This window comes from Vicugna pacos, chromosome 5 (genome assembly GCF_048564905.1).
Source record: "Vicugna pacos chromosome 5, VicPac4, whole genome shotgun sequence".
In the NCBI taxonomy this organism is placed as follows: Eukaryota; Metazoa; Chordata; class Mammalia; order Artiodactyla; family Camelidae; genus Vicugna; species Vicugna pacos.
This window is the reverse complement of record NC_132991.1, coordinates 80,761,171-80,777,709: the sequence shown is the minus strand read 5'-3', so window position 1 is coordinate 80,777,709 and position 16,539 is coordinate 80,761,171. Positions and strand designations below refer to the sequence as shown.

The window sequence follows — 16,539 nt, the reverse complement described above, 5'->3', positions numbered from 1 at the left end:
GGCTATGAAACCTGATTATTTCCATTCATAGTTTCATCTTGGAGTTATCTTTCAGATGATTGGTGCAGATTTCAGCCTAATATTAAGAGAAAAGTGATTGTGTATACTTCTCTTGTTAAAAGTAGAAGAGTTCATTGGATTTTTCATAGAAAAACACAGTAAGGCACAAATAAAGGTTAAATATAAACTGAGTAAAAATATGTTTATACCATCACGTCACCTGATTTCCAGTGGGCAACAGAAAATAAAATAAAGATACAGCATGAATATGGGTCTTATACAGATGATGTAACAGGAAAGAAAAGAGTTATTTTATAAGCAGAGTGCATTTTGAGCCAGTAAACTGAAGAGGAAGACAGCATTCCTCTTAGAAAACTTTTCTTTTGGTTCAAAAAAAATACTAAAATATTTGATTATGGAAGATGAGACCCCCGGAAAGATTTAGACAAAGAGAAGATAAACTGTCTTGGCTAGGTAAGTAATAGATATGGGGGGGGGGGTTATCAGTGGCTGCTTACTGGTAACTGAAGGAAGAGGCCTGGGGAACATGAAAGGAGAAATAAGTTATGGGGGGGAGGGTACTGAATGAGAGAGCCTGCGGACCTAAGAAGGAAGGTTAGAAAGAAATCTCCATGATGGAAAAAGCCAAGAAATTTGAGGATGGGGGTGTGCAACATTCAATAAAACATCTAGTCCTGCAATGTGATCCCAGACCTTTGGTAATATCTGCTGTGGACAAGATCCTTGGGTGGGAGGAACCGTGTGACTAGGAATAGGGGCTTCATGCTATGTTCAAGATGATATAGAGCAGGAGAAGAAAGAGATTCGGGAAACAAGACATGCCTGCGAGCAAGAATTTCAGCTGGAACCAGAAATCAGAGTGAGAGGCAACCACAAGAACATAAGCCCTTAAGGAGTTTGAAAAAAAAAAAAAAATCCCGGGTAGAGCTTCGGACTTCCAGCAGGACCTGGGATGAAGGCTTGAAACAATGGTTTGGTTTTTTACTATTTTAGATAAAGCTAATCCTGAAACCAAGAGACAGCTGACCTATACCTCCAGAATTGAAACAACTATTGGAAGGAAAGAAATAAGGAAGGAAGAAGAGGCAAGATGGCGGAGTAGAAAGACGCTTGTAAGTCACCCTCTCCCACAAATACACCAAGACCCACATCTACAGACCCACATCTACAGACCCACTCAGCCAACCAGAGCACCTGCGGAACTCCGACAGATCATCGCCCTCTTCAAAAGATAAAGACGCCAAAAATCTGGTAGGAAAAAAGAAAGAACAAAAGGCAAAGCAGCACGGGAAGGGTCCCGCGGGGAGGGAGCGGCAAAGGAGGACTGGCGCTCCCTCGCTGGGTCTTCCCTCTCCAACTGAGAGGCCAGCAGGACGGAGAGGGAGCCTCCGAGGCTCGGATCTGTACAGAGCAGCCCTTGTCTGACAGAATTAAGTTAAACGGGCACAGAGCGTCCCCACGACACCCAGCCTGAGACGCAGGCCGGCAACGGTGGGCAGGGCCAGGCTGCACAAGCCAGGCGGAGGACGGGGGCGGCTGCACGGAGGCAGCTCCGGGGGACTGCGAGGGGCTGGGCGCCGTGGCTGTGGGTGTACAGGACAGAACAACCTGGGCCCTCCATAAAACAGCAAGGTTGATGTGCTCTCGGGGAAGGGTGCATACCCCCATCTCTGAAAACCCGCGGAAACTTTTCAGGGGAAGAGAGGCGGGGCCCAGGCACAGCCGCCATATTCTCCGGCGCTTGGCACCCAGGCGGGGGCAGGGGCGAAACCTGCATCCGCACGGAAGGGCTTGGCAGCCTCAGGGCCCAGACTGGGACGGGCCTGCAGCCTGGGGCAGATAGGACCCTTCCATCCTGGTCCCTCAGAGAGCTTGCTCCACGGAGACGGACAGGGAGCTGGGTCTTGGCTCGCAGCAGGGACGAGGCTGCCCGCGGAGGGCGACCAGGGCGGAGCACCGACCAGGGCGGAGCACCGACCAGGGCGGAGCACCGACCAGGGCGGAGCACCGACCAGGGCGGAGCACCGACCAGGGCGGAGCGCACAGCTGCACAGAGCAGCGGAGCTACCGGCAGCGCAGGTAGCGGGAGAGCGGCCCCCCGCCGGTGGGGCAGGAACACAGCCCCTGACTGAGGTGCTGGGAGGGGGCACGACCCGCCCTCCTGCCTGGCCAGTCTGCAACATCTGACTGCAGCATCCGGAGGGGCAGTAACCTGCCCGCCCACAGCAGAGGAGAGCTGCATCTGACCCCGTGTTAGGAGGAGGCGCGGTCAGCTTGCCGACAGGTGCTGGGAGCAGCACAGAAGAGGGCGCCAACGGAGGGCCTATGAAAACAAGCTGAGCTTCCAAAACAGGACGAAGACAAAAGGACTTCACATTAAAAGCACACAGACGCCAGGAGAACACCGACAACCACTTTTGTTTGTTTGTTTTTGTTTAAATCTGTTTTTACCTGTTCTATTTTCAATTACTCTCTTAATTTTTACTTCTTAATTCATTTCTATTTCTCTTGGGTTTTGCTGGCCTGTTATTGATTAGACACAGGCTTCAAACACATATATTCATCTCCCCACCCCCTTTTTTTTTTCTTTTTTTTAAAGGTTTTAAAAGGACGTCTCCACCCGATTAATACTCTGCTTCAACCTGCTCTTCTATTATTCATTATACACTGTTTTCAAACCCTCTTTCTCCCTTTTTTTAAAAATCTTTCTCTCTCTCTTTTTCTTTTTTTTTCCTAAGTTCTATTCCTAAATAGGCATTAGATAGATAAAATCCTTAAGATCCAAAATAGACAACTGATACTCCATAAACCACAGTGCCAGAGAGGTATGAGCAAGATGAAGAAGCAGAGAAACCTTTCCCAATTAAAAGAACAAGAGGAATCCCCTGAAAGAAAAATCAATGAAATAGACATCGATAGCCTACTAGATCAAGATTTCAAAAAAGGAGTGATCAAATTGCTGAAGGAATTAAAAGAGATAGTACTTAGAGAAATAAAATATGTCAAAAATGAAATTGAAGCTATAAAGAAGAGCCAAGCAAAATGGGAAAACTCAATGACAGAGATGAGGAATGATCTAACAGCTGTGCAAAGCCGACTAGTTAATGCAGAGGAACGAATTAGTGATCTAGAAGACAGGGCAATAGAAAGCACCCATTCAGAAGAACTACAAGATAAGCAAATAAAAAATAATGATAATAGCATAAGGGACCTATGGGATAATATAAAGCGTCCCAATCTTCGCATAATAGGGGTCCCAGAAGGGGAAGAAGGATCAAAGGGGATTGAAAAGGTTTTTGAAGAAATCATGACTGAAAACTTCCCAAACTTAAAGAAGGAATCAGATATCCAAGTACAGGAAGCTCAGAGGGTCCCAAACAGGAAGAACCCAAATAGACCTACACCAAGACATATCATAATCAAGATGGCCAGAGTCAAGGATAAAGAAATGATTCTAAAGGCAGCAAGAGAAAAGCAAAGAGTGAATTACAAGGGAACCCCCATAAGGCTCTCAGCTGATTTCTCTACACAAACACTACAGGCCAGAAGGGAGTGGCAAGATATATTCAAAGCCCTGAATGAAAAAAAGATGCAGCCTAGGATACTTTATCCAGCAAGGCTATCCTTTAGGATAGAAGGAGAAATAAAGAGTTTCACAGACAAAAAAAAAGCTGCAGGAGTTTAGCAACACTAAACCCATGCTAAAAGAAATATTGAAATAGAAAAGCAGCAGGATGCTACAAAAATGAGAAACTCACAACTGGAAAGGTGGTAACTCATGAATTACAAATAAAGAAAACACGAAATTATAAAAGAAGACATACAAATCACTGAGAGTGGGAGAGGGAGGCAGGGAAATACAGAATTTTTTTTTCTTTCTTTTTTAAATTTTTTTACAGTAGGATGGGTTTGAGATCATGTTATTATCAGTTTAATAAAAACGGGTATAGGTTAATAGATTTACAAAAAAGGGTAACCACAAGTCAAAAATTTACAAGGGAGTCACAAAAATTAAACAAAATCCATGATAATACAAAGGAAAATTACCAAACCACAAAAGGAAGAAGAAAGGAACAAAGAGGATATACCAATTCAACTGCAAAGATAAGTTCAAAATGGCAATAAACACACATCTATCATTAATTACTGTAAATGTTAATGGACTAAATGCTCCAGTCAAAAGACATAGAGTGGCAGACTGGATAATAAAGCAAGAACCTTCAATATGCTGCATACAAGAGACCCACTTTAGGGAGAAGGACACATATAGATTGAGAGTGAAAGGATGGAAAAGGATATTCCATGCAAATGGAAAAGCCAAAAAAGCAGGTGTTGCAGTACTGATTTCAGACAAAATAGACTTTAAAACAAAGGCCATAAAGAAAGATAAAGAAGGACATTTTATAATGATTAAAGGAGTGATACAAGATGAAGATATTACACTCGTTAATATATATGCACCCAATATAGGAGCACCTAAGTACATACAAGAATTACTAACAGAGATAAAGGGGGATATTGATGGCAATACAATCATAGTTGGAGATTTTAACACTGCATTAACATCACTAGACAGATCTTCCAGACAGAAAATAAACAAGGCAACAGAGAAATTAAATACTACAATAGAAAAACTAGATGTGGTGGATATTTTCAGAGCATTACACCCCCAAAAAATAGAATATACATTCGTTTCAAGTGCACATGGAACATTTTCCAGGATCGATCATGTACTTGGACACAAAAGAAACCTCAACAAATTTAAGAAGATAGAAATTATCTCAAGCATCTTTACTGACCACAATGCCATGAAACTGGAAATCAACAACAGAGAAACAAAGGAGAAAAAAAGGAAAGCATGGAGATTAAACAATATGTTATTGAAAAAACAATGGATCAATGAGGAAATCAAAGCTGAAATTAAAAAATACCTTGAGACAAATGATAATGAAAGCACAACCACTCAAAACCTATGGGACACAGCAAAGGCAGTGCTAAGAGGGAAGTTTATAGCGATACAGGCCTTCCTCAAAAAAGAAGAACAATCTCAAATAAACAAGTTAACCCACCACCTGAATCAATTAGAAAAAGAAGAACAAAAAGCCCCAAAAAGCAGCAGAAGGAAGGAAATAATAAAGATCAGAGAGGAATTAAATACAATAGAGATTAACAAGACCATAGAAAAAATCAACCAAACCAAAAGCTGGTTTTTTGAAAAAGTAAATAAAATCGACAAACCTCTGGCCAAACTCACAAAGAAGAAAAAAGAGAGAGCACAAATTAGCAAAATAAGAAAGGAAAATGGAGAAATTACAACAAACAAAATAGAAATACAGAATATCATACGAGAATATTATGAAAAACTATATGGAACCAAACTGGATAACCTAGAGGAGATGGACAAGTTTCTGGAAACATACTGTCCACCAAAACTGAATCAAGAAGAAACTGAACACTTGAACAATCCGATCACTAGAAAGGAAATAGAAATAGCAATTAAAAACCTCCCTACAAATAAAAGTCCAGGACCGGATGGCTTCACCGGGGAATTCTACCAAGCATACAAAGAAGAACTCATACCAGTCCTTCTCAAACTCTTCCAGAAGATTGAAAAGGAGGGAATACTCCCAAACTCATTCTATGAAGCCACCATCACCCTGATACCAAAACCAGGCAAAGACACTACAAAAAAAGAGAATTATAGGCCAATATCACTGATGAACATAGACGCCAAAATCCTCACCAAAATTTTAGCAAATAGAATCCAACAACACATAAAAAAGATTATACATCATGACCAAGTGGGGTTCATCCCAGGGACACAAGGCTGGTTCAACATATGCAAATCAATCAATGTAATACATCACATCAACAAGAGGAAGGACAAAAACCACATGATCATCTCAATCGATGCAGAAAAAGCATTTGATAAAATTCAACACCCATTTATGATAAAAACTCTCGCTAAAGTGGGTATAGAGGGAACATATCTCAACATAATAAAAGCTATATATGACAAACCTACAGCCAGCATAGTTCTCAACGGTGAAAAACTCAAAAACTTCCCACTAAAATCTGGGACAAGACAAGGATGCCCACTATCACCACTCCTATTCAACATAGTCCTGGAAGTCCTAGCCACAGCAATCAGGCAAGAGAAAGAAATAAAAGGGATCCAAATTGGAAAAGAAGAGGTAAAAGTGTCATTATATGCTGACGACATGTTACTATATATAGAAAACCCTAAAAGGTCCACACAAAAGCTACTAGAGCTGATTGAAGAATTCAGCAAGGTAGCAGGTTACAAAATTAATGTTCAAAAATCAGTTGCATTTCTTTACACTAACGATAAATCAACAGAAAAAGAAAGTAAAGAAACAATCCCCTTTAAAATAGCACCCAAAGTAATAAAATATCTGGGAATAAATCTAACCAAGGAGGTGAAAGAATTATACACAGAAAACTATAAACCATTGATGAAGGAAATTAAAGAAGACTTTAAAAAATGGAAAGATATTCCATGCTCTTGGATTGGAAGAATCAATATTGTTAAAATGGTCACACTGCCCAAGGCAATCTACAGATTTAATGCAATCCCTATCCAATTACCCAGGACATATTTCACAGAACTAGAACAAATCATAATAAAATTTATATGGAACCATCAAAGACCTAGAATTGCTAAAGCATTACTGAAGAGAAAGAAAGAGGCTGGAGGAATAACTCTCCCAGACTTCAGACAATACTATAGAGCTACAGTCATCAAGACAGCATGGTATTGGTACCAAAACAGACATATAGACCAATGGAACAGAATAGAGAGCCCAGAAATGAACCCACAAACTTTTGGTCAACTCATCTTCGACAAAGGAGGCAAGAATATACAATGGAATAAAGACAGTCTCTTCAGCAAATGGTGTTGGGAAAACTGGACAGCAGCATGTAAAACAATGAAGCTAGAACACACCCTTACACCATATACAAAAATCAACTCAAAATGGATTAAAGACTTAAACATAAGACAAGATACAATAAACCTCCTAGAGGAAAACATAGGCAAAACATTATCTGACATACATTTCAAAAATTTTCTCCTAGAAGAAATAAAAGCAAGAATAAACAAATGGGACCCAATGAAACTTACAAGCTTCTGCAGAGCAAAGGAAACCAGAAATAAAACAAGAAGAAAACCTGCGGAATGGGAGAAAATTTTTGCAAGTGAAACCGACAAAGGCTTGATCTCCAAAATATATAAGCAGCTCATATGACTCAATAAGAAAAAAATAAACAACCCAATCCAAAAATGGGCAGAAGACTTAAACAAGCAATTCTCCAAGGAAGACATACAAATGGTCAAAAAGCACATGAAAAAATGTTCAATATCACTAATTATCAGAGAAATGCAAATCAAAACTACAATGAGGTATCACCTCACACCAGTCAGAATGACCGTCATTCAAAAATCCAAAAATGACAAATGCTGGAGAGGCTGTGGAGAAAGGGGAACCCTCCTACACTGCTGGTGGGAATGCAGTTTGGTGCAGCCACTATGGAAAACAGTATGGAGATTCCTCAAAAGACTAGGAATAGACTTACCATATGACCCAGGAATCCCACTCCTGGGCTGTACCCAGAAGGAAATCTACTTCAGGATGACACCTGCACTCCAATGTTCATAGCAGCACTATTTACAATAGCCAAAACTTGGAAACAGCCTAAATGTCCATCAACAGGTGACTGGATAAAGAAGAGGTGGTATATTTATACAATGGAATACTACTCAGCCATAAAAACCGACAACATAATGCCATTTGCAGCAACATGGATGCTCCTGGAGAATGTCATTCTAAATGAAGTAAGCCAGAAAGAGAAAGAAAAATACCATATGAGATCGCTCATATGTGGAATCTAAAAAAACAAAAAACAAAAACAAACAAACAAACAAAAACAAAGCATAAATACAGGACAGAAATAGACTCATGGACAGAGAATACAAACTTGTGGTTACCAGGGGGGTAGAGGGTGGGAAGGGATAGACTGGGATTTCAAAATTGTAGAATAGATAAACAAGATTACACTGTATAGCACAGGGAAATATACACAAAATGTTATGATAAATCACAGAGAAAAAAATGTGACAATGAGTGTGTATATGTCCATGAATGACTGAAAAATTGTGCTGAACACTGGAATTTGACACAACATTGTAAAATGATTATAAATCAATAAAAAATGTTAAAAAAATAAAATAAAAATAAATAAATAAAAGTATGCCACCTCTCCAAAAAAAAAAAAAAAGAAAGAAATAAGGAAGGAAGGGAGAAAGGGCTAAAAAAGAAAAAAGAAAACAAGAGAAGTCTAATGACTAAAAATCTGGCCTGGCATCAATTTAGTCCTGAAGGATACACATAATTGAGATAACATGGATAGGACAAGCAACACTGGTATTGATAAAAGGGAAAAGGAAAATGTAAAAAAAAGCAAGTGAAATAAATACAAATAAACATTGTCAATTATAGTGTTCAGAGGCAGTATGTTTTAAACAGGTTAGGAAGGGGCTCTCAAGTCAGACCGCCCAGGTTCAATTCCCATCCCCACCACTTTCTAATCAAGTGATCTTAGCAATTCACCTAACCCTCTCTGAGCAGTCCTCCCCTATAAAAAGATTAATAACAACACAGGAAGTCCCACTTTTTGAAAGTTCATTTTACACCCCTTTGCTTTTACACAAGACCTACGTTAGTACCTGTTTTTGGTAACAGAAAGAAATCCGACGAGGATTTTCGCTTTTACTAATAAAGGCAAAAAGAGAAAACGGCGTTCAGCGTTTGTTTTGCAGCAGCCCTTACAGAGGCAGCACGCACCTTAAGCAGTGAGAGTGGCACCGCCAAGCTCCTTCCCCAGGAACAGGTACTAGACTCAGCATCTCAGCAACAAGCCACCAGAGCTTTGAATTGTCTGTGAGCATCCGTGCCCTATCTTGATATTCTGTGCATCTATTAGCAAGATGCGTCCTAAGGTAATTACTTCTTCACTTTACATCATTTCTCCTTAGGAAAGGTTTCGCAGGAATGCTCTACTTTCTAACAGCAAGAAAACCTGTATCACCTTCCTTATAGAGTTGTGGGGGAAAGCTGGGATGACCATCTATGCTGTGAGCCTTCCACTTCTGGCAACAACAGACTGGACTGTTTTAGACCACATTCCCCACAAATTAATTAGAAAAACTGAACAATTCCTTTCACAGCAGGAAAAAGACCCTGTGGATCTTTGGGGTCTCCTCCTAGCCCCAGACCCACATCTCCTCCTTCCCAGCTCTTCCCTGAGTTCAGCCATCAGAAAACGAAGAAAAACTAAATCAGTTCCCTCCCACCTGCCCCACTATGAAAGCTGGGCACCACCCACTGCACAGCTTTAATTGCAAAAAAAAAAAAACAAAAACCCACTCCTTTCCATAATTCCACTGGAGGAGAAAAATATGTGCAGTTTGTTTCTAGATGTCATGACTGTTTTCACTTTATTTTCCCTTTTACAAAAACTCTATTCTATTTGAAATTTGTTTATTTTTATACTGGTGAGTACGTTTTAGTAATAAGGAGCCTGGCAGGTATCACTTATTTAATGCATAACGTAATGGTGTTTTACTGGGGGGGGGTCAAGGTCAAGGAAGGAAAAAGTGTAAAATTAAGTGGAGGGTTGGGAGAGGTGGAGGCAGAAAGATGAAATGGAAAAAAGAGGCAAAGACTTGAGAAAGAGTAAAATAAGGCAAAAAAAAAAAAAGCAGAAGAAGGAGAGAGAAAAGAAAGAAAATGAAGCCATGGGGCAGTAGCCTGAGAGTTGGTGCCAACTGCCCACCCAGGAGGAGAGGAAAGGATGCAGTCCATTCAAGGACAAGGTACAGAAGGCACCAGGTTTATCATCATGCCTCTGTTTTTCGGTCTCAACTCTTGTGAACACTCAGATCCTCAGACAAACACGTATTTATATGTAAATATAACAAATGTACATGGAGTACTTAGTATTAATAATGCCATTCAAAAGGAAAACCCCAGTTTTCCGAACCTGTTTCTGTATTTAGCGGGTTTTTTTACCAAGGATATAAAATCGAGGTTCTGGCAGACTTTGTTCATCCTTACAATGACCCTGGGAGAAACACGAAACTCATAATGTTCACATTTTCTGCTCTCACACTGGAACTCGTATGGAAAATAAGAGGCCTTGTCCAATAAACATGACCCCAAATGTAGAGTGTATCACTTTAACCACAAGATAACCCTGTTTATCGTAGGGTGATTAGAGAGAAAATTTGGGTGTACTTCTGTGTTTTAAAACACATAAACCTCCTCATCTGCTCCCTCAAGATTTCTCCAGAGCTCTAAGCAGCACAGCAAGGTGCTTTACTGGACAAATGAATTCCTGATCTTTATACCTAAAATCATCCAGTCTAGTCCAGGGAAAGGTAGGAATTCTGCAAGGACAGTCCTCCAACCCTGAAACCTGGGGACCCAGAGTTAAGACTGCGGCTTCAGTGGGTGAAGTCGAGGTGAAGTGGTGAAGAGGTGAACAGCGGTTCTCTCAAGGTGAAGATCAAGGTGAAGATCAGGTGAAGAGCTGTCAAGTGTGTTAAGTCCTCTTCCTGAAGCCACTCTTTTCAACAAGCAAGACCTAATGAAGGAGACTTTCCACTTTCCTCATCTGTTTTTCCAAGACCTTTGTGCCTACCGCTATCAACTTCTGCTGAAATCTGTGGACTAACGTTGGACTTTATTGTTTCTCATTAAAATAGAGTTTGCAAGATAGAAAACATGAGTATGAGCTCAATGCAGGGGTCTCTTGCTAGAGTATAAGCTCCTTGTGGGAAGAAACAGATTCCATGGTCTAGGTGACCATTTCGGAGTGTTTAATGATGTGTTGTGTTCCTGGTTCTTAATCTATGCAGAGGAATATGATCTGTACTTGTTGTGAAGCCCTGTTCTGGACATCGTGGGAGGCTGTAAAACATAAGACACAGTTTCCCTCCTCAAAGACTGTAAAGTCAAGTTGGGACAAATAAGAAATAAAGATGTGAAGAGTTAATTAAATAACAACAAACACTAATTAACAAGACAACAACAACAAAGGACAAGCCATGAAATGATGCATTTTTAATTTCCATATGAATTGCACAGCTAATAAATACCTCAAGAGTACACAGAGATTACTTCAAGCTGTGGTGGAAATGAAAACTTTCTTGAAGGGGAGTAGGACTCAAGCTGGGCCTCAAAAATTTGCATCAGATTTGGATAATAATCAAAGCTCACAATGTGCAACGTGCTATGTGATTCACATACAATATCTCATTTAATAGTCCCCAAAGCTCAGAGGTGGAAATGTCATAGTGACCAGGGTGCACTGAATATACTGGTCCAGCACAGGGAGAGGTCAGTTGGAGCCCTCAAGATCCAATTTCTGGAAAATAGAGTGATACAGCTGAACAGGTAGATGGAGCGAGATTTTTCTATATTAACCAAATTGTGAATTAGGACGGACTTAACTATTTAACTCAAAATATTTCTACTTCATGTGATTCAGCAGAACTGAATTCCTATTTAAGAAAAATGCCAGACCTCCAGAACTCTTCATTCTGAACCCAGGATAATCTACATATGATTTTGCATAAGTTTGCATATCAAGTTCAAGAACGCCTCCTCCCCTTGGCTATATGATGTTAATTAATTGACTTGTGTGACCTCCAGCAGTTTCCCCCTCTCTTGCCTCCTCTGCTCGCTGCCCACCAAGGTGCAGGTGTTTCACTCTGGTGAGAATCAGGGCCATTCTGGCAGAAAGCAGTTGGTGTGGCTGCCCCATATCAGCCCCAGCTCTGAGGCTCTGGAGGAGAGAAGCTGCCCCACCTTGTCTGGAAGAATGACAGTGAGCACTTGCCCTTGTGATCCTTGCCCGCCCTCCCCGCAGCCCAAAGGCAGCGAGGAGCTGTCTAGAAGCCCTTGGACTTCAAATAACAACTTGGGAGAGGAAGAGGTTGGGCGAGAAAAGTCAACCTTGGTTTACCTCCAGAGAAGAGAGAAGAGCTAACGTTTAAAAAAAAAAAAGAAAGAAAAAGTAAGAAAATCACAGCCAGACTGGGCCCTGGGTAAGACTTTCAGCTGTTTGTCCTCTTTTGTCTTCAGGCGATGGAAAATGATGGGACTCAAAGCCCCACAATATCATGGTAAATAAATAATACCCCTTCCTTCAAAGAGATGAGCAGTCACCAAGGCCTGCAGGACACCCACAGACGTGGGATGCCTTGGCAGAAGTCTCTCTTGCAAGTTATAGGAAACATCACTGAAACTCCCTCCCCTTACCTGTCTACCAGCTTGATCTGACCACCTACACAACCCAGTGTGGCAGCTGGAGCCTTCCGTGCCTATATTTCAGAACCACCCAAAGCCTGGATTTGGGGTTCCTAGAAAGCCAGTCATGAATGTCCCTCTAAACCCTTTGAGCACCTAAAATACCTCCCCAATCAGTTTTTCCTTGGAGAAGGGCGAAAGACAAAGTGTTTTCTCTCCTTGAGCTAAGAAAATGGAATGCTCAGAATAGTGAAACCATTTTAGCAAACAGTGAATTTTAACAAATTGGAAGTAGTGATGCAGGGGACAAAAGGACCTTTTTTTGTCCCCCAAGTCACATCACATTTGTAGGTCACCATAAGGTTGATCTTAAAAGCAAATCAGCTTTAATTACTTTAAGATATTTGGGGAAGAAAAAAACATTTGCTCAAGAACCTACAGCTCTGAGCAATAAAGGATTAGTAGAAGAATTACTTGAATCAATATTTCTGAGGAATCAGATTGAAGTATTGGTCTTTTGACAAGTCTGTGTCAGTGAGTAGTGTTTGGTTTTGGGTCCCTCTGATGAGAACTAAACTATATCCCTGGTGTCAGACAAAGAGTTGACACCGTGGCCATTATTTTTATTTAAAAACAACGAAGAACTCACAAAGCCGGAAGAGAACAACTATAAAAACACAGTTTCTTCCTTAAAAATAAATAATAAGCACTATCATTTGCATAAACCATTACCATTTATTGCCTAATTAATATACAACAAAACAATAGTCAAGCACACTGCTGGATTAACTTCCAACATTTATTTATTACAACCCTGAAATGTTTATGTACTCTTAGTCTTTCTCTTCCCCTCCTACAAAAAGCACATTCCAAATTCCCTCAGTTTCTGCCCCTCCTCTCCTTTTGAGGCGGGCTCTGCCATCGCCAAGTTTGTTCTATGGAGTCTTTGTGAAGCAGAATCAGGGAGACAGGAGGACTAGCAAAGGCCAGAAGGAACAGAGACAGCATCAAGGCTAGATCTCCAGGGAGTGATTTTTTCAGAAAGTTTAGACGAGAGTCTCTCTGGATAATCAAGGGAATGTGAGGGAATTAATCAAATAAGGCAAATTTTTAGAACTTTTACTGTGGACTTTATATCTAATTCATGATGTTTAAAAATTATAAAAACTAGAGATATTATAAAATTGCCTTTGCTTCCTAGGCTACTACGTCTCTGACTACAACTTTGAAACTGGACCACATGTGGCCATAGCTTCAACAGGGTTGCAGATGCCATTCCTCCTTAGCTTGTACTTAAACCTTAAAAAGCAACTGGAAGAAAAACTGCTCTTTCGCTGCAAACTCTACCCTTTCCCCCCACCTTCTTCAACCAAGAGCCTTGCACTGTGAGTATGCCCTTCCCTATACAGACACTGGGTTGAGTATTGTGCTCGCATATACTAGTTAAGTCAGTTCATGTGCGCAAACTGTAAGTTAATGGCAGTAAATCAATGCTGCCCAGGGTGACTTGGGTTTCAGCTTCCCTCCCAAAGTGGTTATGAAGATTAAGCAAAATAATGCAAAGCACTTGTAAACTGTAAAGAACTGTATGTGATATGTCTGGCCATTGATCCTGGATGGCAAACTCTGCAAAAAGATGCAGAGGTCTGAAGCAACAACTGTAATTGCTGAATTGATCATTCGGACTTCTAGAAAACCTTCAAGAAAATGGAAACAAATATACTGTGTCTAGGTGAACCTCTGGGGTCCCATTTCCTTTAAATCTGGGAGGAAATCTGACTTAAGCCCCATCCCACAAATTTAAAGATTTGGGGTTGATTCCCAGGGGTCTTAGGTGGTCACCCCTCCCTCGTATTCCCTGTTTCTGGTTGTCTCTCAAATGGTCACATCTCCCCTTCTGTGGTCACTCCCTTCTTTCTGCCCTGTGCCCAGCTGAATGTGGGGTGCCTCCCTTTTCCTGTTAAATCTCCAAAGTACCACCCACACTAAAGCCACTGCATACTGCAAACAGACTTTTTATTACAACAGTTAGGGATTCCAGAGGGAACCGTATTACAGAAACACAAGCAACGTAAAAGTAAACCTCCTGAGCCATGTCCACCCCAGGGTCTCCCTCACTGGACAACAGTCTCCCTTAGCATCTCACTCCCACACCAACTGGCACCACTCCCCATCTTTTACTTTCCAGTTCTCTCACCTTTATTATGCAGAGAACTTCTGATCTCCCTCTGCCTCACTTCCTTACCAAACCATCCTTTGGGGGAGGCTGGGTAGGGAGGCTTCACTTTTCACACCAAAGATACCATTAGGGTAGTTTTCTAAACCAAGAGCCATCTCCCCTAATGTGAAACATGCCACTGCCTCATCTGATGGACCAGCTGCAGTCGGTCCCTGTTCTCAATAGACATTTTCCTTCTCCCTGCCCTCTATGCATGTGCTGGGGAAGGAAAGGGAGAGGCTTGAGATTTTCTTGAATTATCCAGACTATTCCTTCTACTTAGTGCCTGATTTTACATGGCAGAAGAAAGCCTGCATGTGCTACAGCTTTTTTTGCTGTTTTACATGTCTGTGTAGTGAGGAGACAGCTGATCCCTGTTTTTAAAAAAATCCAGCAAAATAGCCAATAGTTTAAATGTGTAGATTGAAGCTACTACACTTGAAGTGCAAATTGGGCAATGGCCATTGAAATGGCTCTTTGGAGGCATGTGCCATTCTCAAGTTAGGATCCCTCAGCTGAGAAAAATGGGAAGCAGTAAATGTGATCAGCCACGAGGATCCAGCTGAACCTGATTCTTGACAATCAATCACAAGAGTTAGGACATACGATCTTTGGTTTGGATTTTTAAGTGATTACAGAGAATCAGATCTGCATTCAAATCTGCCTACTGTCTCTTGCCAGCATTGAGACATTCGATACTTTATCTGGAAACCACCTTAAGTCATTTCTGGAAAAAGACAGAAGATGGTTGGATGGATGAATAGATGGAAGGATGGATGGATGGATGGATGGATGGATGGATGGACGGACGGACGGACATTCATCTGTAAAATTTAATAATGCCCACCCAGCCAGTTTTCAGGGGTAACTGAACATCTGAAAGAGCTGGCTATTGTTGTGGACTGGCCTTTTTTTTCTCTTCTACAGCCAGAAGAGACACTAATGTTAAATTTTTCTGGAAATGCTCATATCAGTGCATTTGTAAAGAGCTACTACCAAAGGAGGTTCTGCTGTTGCAGTGACACCTCTTCGGAACAAGGCAGAGGGCAGTAAACAAGTTCCCTCCCCACTTCCCCAGCTAGTTCCCACCCCTCTAACCCCTCCAATATTCCACATGTGCCATCTATCATTTCTCACCCTGTCTTTTTTTTTATCATACAGCAGTACTTGTTAAAGGCTCTGTGACCACTCCAGCTATTTCCTTTGAGGATGATAACACTACAGCCGAAGCTTCATTATTATGCTAATCGAGCTTGGTCTGAGCTGCTTTCATAACTGTCACATTAAAGCTCCCAGGAAGGAGAGGCCTCCAGAGCCATCTGCCTGGCACTGGGTGAATATTAATGACGGGTGCAGTCCAGAGGAATGGTTTCGGAACCCCCACCCATCAGGTAAAGGGGCCCAGCTTTCACTGCCACAGACAAATAAATAACATCCAAACAAACAGGTAGATTGTAAAATAAATGCGAGCGAGCAACGCTGCAGAGGAAGGAAATGGAAGGTGATCCTTGCACGGCACTCATGCCCTCCGCTGTGTAGCACACGGTGCTCTTTCAAGGCAGGCATAATTATCCTGATATTAGAGCTGAAGGACAAGGCCTCATCAAGGTCAGAAGACTTACTCAGGGCCTCACCCTTCCTCGGTGACCAGGCTCTGCCCGTCTTCTGCAAGCAGGCCAGCCAGTGACAGAGCCTGGTGGCAAGCTGGGTAAGAAATGAGAAGGTGCTGGACTGGACACTTTGGAGACAAGTTGGAGGCCTTTGAGCTTTGAGCCCCAGGAAGACGGAAAGTGCACCGCTGTCTTATACCCTGATGAGAAGATGTTATCAACAGCCCCCCACTTGCCTTGGCTACTTTTCAGTGATCTCTTGTGGAAAAGTGAAGGAGGAAAAATCTGTAGGTCCCAGAGGCATTTCTAGACAACTCGGAGGGAACAGGTGAAGAGAGACCCCTGGACTGGCAGCGTC

General features: G+C 41.6%; 1 long non-coding RNA gene across 1 annotated transcript; it reads left to right on the top strand.

The window, feature by feature from the left end:
• The first annotated feature begins 1,112 nt into the window (after window positions 1-1,112).
• LOC140696480 (uncharacterized) lies at window positions 1,113-15,846 on the top strand. Its single transcript, XR_012072896.1, has 3 exons — window positions 1,113-1,272; window positions 13,555-13,738; window positions 15,733-15,846. It is a non-coding gene; the product is annotated as an uncharacterized lncRNA (long non-coding RNA).
• The last annotated feature ends 693 nt before the right edge of the window (window positions 15,847-16,539 follow it).